This window comes from Mytilus californianus, unplaced genomic scaffold (genome assembly GCF_021869535.1).
Source record: "Mytilus californianus isolate M0D057914Y unplaced genomic scaffold, xbMytCali1.0.p SCAF_6, whole genome shotgun sequence".
NCBI classification, from domain to species: Eukaryota; Metazoa; Mollusca; class Bivalvia; order Mytilida; family Mytilidae; genus Mytilus; species Mytilus californianus.
The window spans coordinates 36,142,800-36,148,898 of NW_026262712.1; the positions used below are offsets into that span (position 1 = coordinate 36,142,800).

Consider the following 6,099-nt stretch of genomic DNA (forward strand, 5'->3'; position numbering starts at 1 on the left):
CATTCTGTTTCATGATATGATTAAATCCCCCAAATTCAAATTAAAAGAATGTATCCATTCCATATCATGATATTATTAAATCCCAAATTCCAGTTAAAAGAATGTATCCATTCCATATCATGATATAATTAAATCCCAAATTCAAGTTCAAAATAATGGACCCATTTCTGCATCACGATATAATTAAACCCCAAGCATTTTTTTTTTTTTTCTATTTTTCTTAAAATCATTAAAAACCATCACCCATGCATATTTTTTGTTTTTTTTCTATTTTTCTTAAAATCATTAAAAACCATCACCCATGCATATTTTTTCTTTTTTTTTTTCTATTTTTCTTAAAATCATTAAAAACCATCACCATGCATTTTTTTGTTTTTTTCTATTTTTCTTAAAATCATTAAAAACCATCACCCATGCATTTTTTTGTTTTTTTCTATTTTTCTTAAAATCATTAAAAACCATCACCCATGCATATTTTTTTTTTTTCTTTTTTTTTTTTTTTCTTAAAATCATTAAAAACCATCACCCATGCATTTTTTTGTTTTTTTCTATTTTTCTTAAAATCATTAAAAACCATCACCCATGCATATTTTTTTTTTTTCTATTTTTCTTAAAATCATTAAAAACCATCACCCATGCATTTTTTTGTTTTTTTCTATTTTTCTTAAAACTATATACACATTTGACACTATCCACATTTTCATAAATAATTTTTCTGTTTCCTCCTGAAAATCTTTAACAAAAATATTGAAAAACAGTTTTGAAATGGTCATTCCCCTTTTTACACAAAAATTTGACAACTTAAATATGTTACATTTACAATAAAATTTACAAATTATTTAAAAACAACAAAAGTGTGAAAAGAGATATAGGTACCAAACTTACTTTTCTGAAACATGTGTATCCATTTCTTTGAGTTCAAAGTTCATTGTAAAGCCAATCTGTCATCAATACAAACTGAACAGCTAAATTTGGATTCCAATGGATATCAGATACCAGTAAATTTGGAGCATGCAGTGCACCTATGGATTTGAATTTGATTTTTTGGTGTTTTAACGCCACTTTTAAGCACTACTTTGGCTATTTCATGGCGGCCAGTTTGTACTGGTGGAGGAAGCCAGAGTGCCTGGAGAAAACTACTGACCTTCAATAGGAAAACTGACAACCCTAAGTCAATTAAGATTGGAGTCATGTGCACCCGCACGAGCGGGGTTCCAACTCACAACCTCAGTGTTGACTGGCTAGTGATTACAGTAGTAACTACTTCGACCACTTGGCCACCTAGGCCCCCATGTTCCTATGGATACCTTATTTACATTGGTAAGACACATGGGATGTTCCTATGGATACCTTATTTACATTGGTAAGACACATGGGATGTTCCTGTGGATACCTTATTTACATTGGTAAGACACATGGGATGTTCCTGTGTGGATACCTTATTTACATTGGTAAGACAAATGGGATGTTCCTGTGGATACCTTATTTACATTGGTAAGACACATGGGATGTTTCTGTGGATACCTTATTTACATTGGTAAGACACATGGGATGTTTCTGTGGATACCTTATTTACATTGGTAAGACACATGGGATGTTTCTGTGGATACCTTATTTACATTGGTAAGACACATGGGATGTTCCTATGGATACCTTATTTACATTGGTAAGACACATGTGATGTTCCTATGGATACCTTCATTTCTTTGGAGAGGAACATGTGATGATCCTATGGATACCTTCATTACTTTGGAGAGGAACATGTGATGTTCCTATGGATACCTTTATTACTTTGGAGAGAAACATGTGATGTTCCAATGGATACCTTAATTACTTTGGAGCGGAACATGTGATGTTCCTATGGATACCTTTATTACTTTGAAGAGGAACATGTGATGTTCCTATGGATACCTTTATTACTTTGGAGAGGAACATGTGCTGTTCCAATGGATACCTTCATTACTTTGGAGCGGAACATGTGATGTTCCTATGGATACCTTTATTACTTTGGAGAGGAACATGTAATGTTCAAATGGATACCTTTATTACTTTGGAGAGAAACATGTGATGTTCCTATGGATACCTTCATTACTTTGGAGAGGAACATTTGATGTTCCAATGGATACCTTTATTACTTTGAAGAGGAACATGTGATGTTCCAATGGATACCTTCATTACTTTGGAGAGGAACATGTGATGTTCCAATGGATACCTTTATTACTTTGGAGCGGAACATGTGATGTTCCTATGGATACCTTTCTTACTTTGGAGCGGAACATGTGATGTTCCAATGGATACCTTCATTTCTTTGGAGCGGAACATGTGATGTTCCTATGGATACCTTTATTACTTTGGAGAGGAACATTTGATGTTCCAATGGATACCTTTATTACTTTGGAGAGGAATATGTGATGTTCCAATGGATACCTTTATTACTTTGGAGAGAAACATGTGATGTTCCTATGGATACCTTTATTACTTGGGAGAGGAACATGTGATGTTCCAATGGATACCTTTATTACTTTGGAGAGGAACATTTGATGTTCCAATGGATACCTTTATTACTTTGGAGAGGAATATGTGATGTTCCAATGGATACCTTTATTACTTTGGAGAGAAACATGTGATGTTCCTATGGATACCTTTATTACTTGGGAGAGGAACATGTGATGTTCCAATGGATACCTTTATTACTTTGGAAAGGAACATGTACCATAATGTTCCTATGGGTATATTAATTTCTGGTAAAAATGGGACATGTTCCCATGGATACTCTAAATTTAGGGAACATCTAATTTACCAAATTTAAAATTTTAAAAAGAAGTTTAGAAAAGGATGGAGGAACTTTTTATCACTTTATTTAAATTCTGTATCTTTAGGTTTCCGTCCCCCTTTTTTCTTTTAAAATTTGTTCTTTTTTTTTTTTTTAAGAGGGGAGGCTATTTCAATTAATCTAAATTTTAAATATTTGGCTTCCATTCTCTGTTTCACTTTAAAATTTATCTAAACGAAGGAGATGTGTGAAACATATATTGAATTTGAAGGAAAATTTAACAGTTATTATAAGTTAATATGAAGGATTTGGTTATTCTGGGTTTTTTATAATTTGTCCTTTGTCCATTATTAATTGAAAATGACTTTAGGGATTATGTTATTGAGACAGCAACTAAACAACACAAAAAACCTGGACCCCAGAGGTCAATATAGTCTCCAACAAAAACAAGTTTCTATACTATAGGTCAAGTACTTAATTGTATGTTTTTGTGGTTTTTTTTACAACACAAAATTGTTTAAATAGAGTGAGATTTTATTTACTCAATTTTAATGAAAGGAATTCAGAAACACGCATAAATGTTTAAACCAAAGGTTTTTAATTTAATGTTCAATTGATATTTTAAAGTTTAAAAGGTACACTTTGGTTCTTGTTTGACAACTTTAAGAAAGACCACTTTAATGGTTAATTTGAACACTGGAATATCTTTAGTAAAAACTGAAAGTTTAAACGGGAATATTTTTTCATTTTCATTTTTATCCAAAATTACTGGGGTATTTGTGCTCCACAAACTTCAAAGCAACAATAAAATCATCACAACAATGTGAATACAACATTAACACATAACTTACTTCATTCAATGGACAGCAACTCTTTCCCCATTCCCTCTTTTATCTCCCCCAGTTCACCAGGCCATGGATGTAACCTTCTCCCTCTGTTATCTCCCCAAATACACCAGGCCCTGGGTTTCCCCTCTCCTTTTATCTCCCCACTTCACCAGAGTCCCTGGGTTTCCCCTCCCCTTTCTTTAAGCCCTAAAATCCCAGGCCAAGGTATTTCCCTTATTCCTCCCTACCTGCCCAAAATCCAAGTCCCAGGTCAATTTTAAATAGATGTTGCTATATTTGGCTAGGGTTTAATTAAATAGAACAATGAAAGAAAACATCAGCAAGCCAGCATAAGCTTTACATGTTAATTTATATATGCAATGCTAATTATCCTATGCAGGTATGCAGGTTTATGCAGATTGTGCAGTGTTAGATACATTGTTATACTTGACTTGCCAGTGTTAACTTTGGATATACTTTATATTTTTGTAAAAAAAGAAATTTGAACCCAGCAAGTTATGTAATAATGTTGTACTCAGACACTATAATAATGCAATATCATTCACATCAAGTTGTTGAAAGCCCAAATCTTTTGCTGAATTAAAAATTTTAAACTTATTTAATTGCAAGAAAAAAGAATTTTTAATTATTTTGCTTTATTATTATTTTTTAAAGATATTTAGTTAATTTTGTCTACTCTTTTCTTTATAGATATTTAGTTAATTTAGTAGACTTTTTTCTTTATAGATATTTAGTAAATTTAGTTGACTTTTTTTTTATAGATATTTAGTAAATTTTGTGGACTTTTTCTTTATAGATATTTAGTAAATTTTGTGGACTTTTTTCTTTATAGATATTTAGTAAATTTTGTGGACTTTTTTCTTTAAAAGATATCTAGTAAATTTTGTGGACTTTTTTCTTTATAGGTATTTAGTAAATTTTGTGGACTTTTTTCTTTATAGATATTTAGTAAAATTTAGTCGACTTTTTTCTTTATAGATATTTAGTAAAATTTTGTGGACTTTTTTCTTTATTGATATTTAGTAAAATTTTGTGGACTTTTTTCTTTATAGATATTTAGTAAAATTTTGTGGACTATTTTCTTTATAGATATTTAGTAAATTTTGTGGACTTTTTTCTTTAAAAATATTTAGTAAATTTTGTCAACTTTTTTCTTTATAGATATTTAGTAAATTTTGTGGACTTTTTTCTTTAAAGATATTTAGTAAATTTTGTGGACTTTTTTCTTTATAGATATTTAGTAAATTTTGTGGACTTTTTTCTTTATAGATATTTAGTAAAATTTTGTGGACTTTTTTCTTTATAGATATTTAGTAAATTTTGTGGACTTTTTTCTTTAAAGATATTTAGTAAATTTTGTCAACTTTTTTCTTTATAGATATTTAGTAAATTTTGTGGACTTTTTTCTTTAAAGATATTTAGTAAATTTTCTGGACTTTTTTCTTTATAGATATTTAGTAAATTTTGTGGACTTTTTTCTTTATAGATATTTAGTAAAATTTAGTCGACTTTTTTCTTTATAGATATTTAGTAAAATTTTGTGGACTTTTTTCTTTATAGATATTTAGTAAAATTTTGTGGACTTTTTTCTTTATAGATATTTAGTAAAATTTTGTGGACTTTTTTCTTTATAGATATTTAGTAAATTTTGTGGACTTTTTTCTTTAAAGATATTTAGTAAATTTTGTCAACTTTTTTCTTTATAGATATTTAGTAAATTTTGTGGACTTTTTTCTTTAAAGATATTTAGTAAATTTTGTGGACTTTTTTCTTTATAGATATTTAGTAAATTTTGTGGACTTTTTTCTTTATAGATATTTAGTAAAATTTAGTCGACTTTTTTCTTTATAGATATTTAGTAAAATTTTGTGGACTTTTTTCTTTATAGATATTTAGTAAAATTTTGTGGACTTTTTTCTTTATAGATATTTAGTAAAATTTTGTGGACTTTTTTCTTTATAGATATTTAGTAAAATTTTGTGGACTTTTTTCTTTATAGATATTTAGTAAAATTTTGTCGACTTTTTTCTTTATAGATATTTAGTAAATTTTGTCGACTTTTTTCTTTAAAGATATTTAGTAAATTTTGTCAACTTTTTTCTTTATAGATATTTAGTAAATTTTGTCGACTAATTTTTGTACTATAAACACTAAACATATTGTATAGATGCCTATCTTTGTTGAAGACTATGTTGACCTAAAGACGCCTTGTTTTTGTTGTTTGTTAAGTACCCCTCATTGATGTATACCAAATATATTCTTTAATTTATCAGAAGCTGCCAAATTAAGATACAGAAACCTTTTTTAATATTTTTAAAAATTTTAAAAAGAGTGGTCAAGGTTAAAATGAACAAATGCGAAATGTTTGGGATGTTTAATAGGAAATTAGTGATATTTTCTTTTTTTGTTTGACTTCTGATCCGTTACTTTTTATAAATGCTCTCAATGAATTATAAAACAGAAGTGGTAATTTTATCC

General features: G+C 28.9%; 1 long non-coding RNA gene across 1 annotated transcript; it reads right to left on the minus strand.

Annotated features, from left to right (window-relative positions):
- Positions 1–472: 472 nt before the first annotated feature.
- LOC127705321 (uncharacterized) lies at positions 473–2,252 on the minus strand. Its single transcript, XR_007983827.1, has 3 exons — positions 1,955–2,252; positions 1,611–1,696; positions 473–1,350 (listed from the first exon to the last, which is right to left on the minus strand). It is a non-coding gene; the product is annotated as an uncharacterized LOC127705321 (long non-coding RNA).
- Between the last annotated feature and the right edge of the window lie 3,847 nt (positions 2,253–6,099).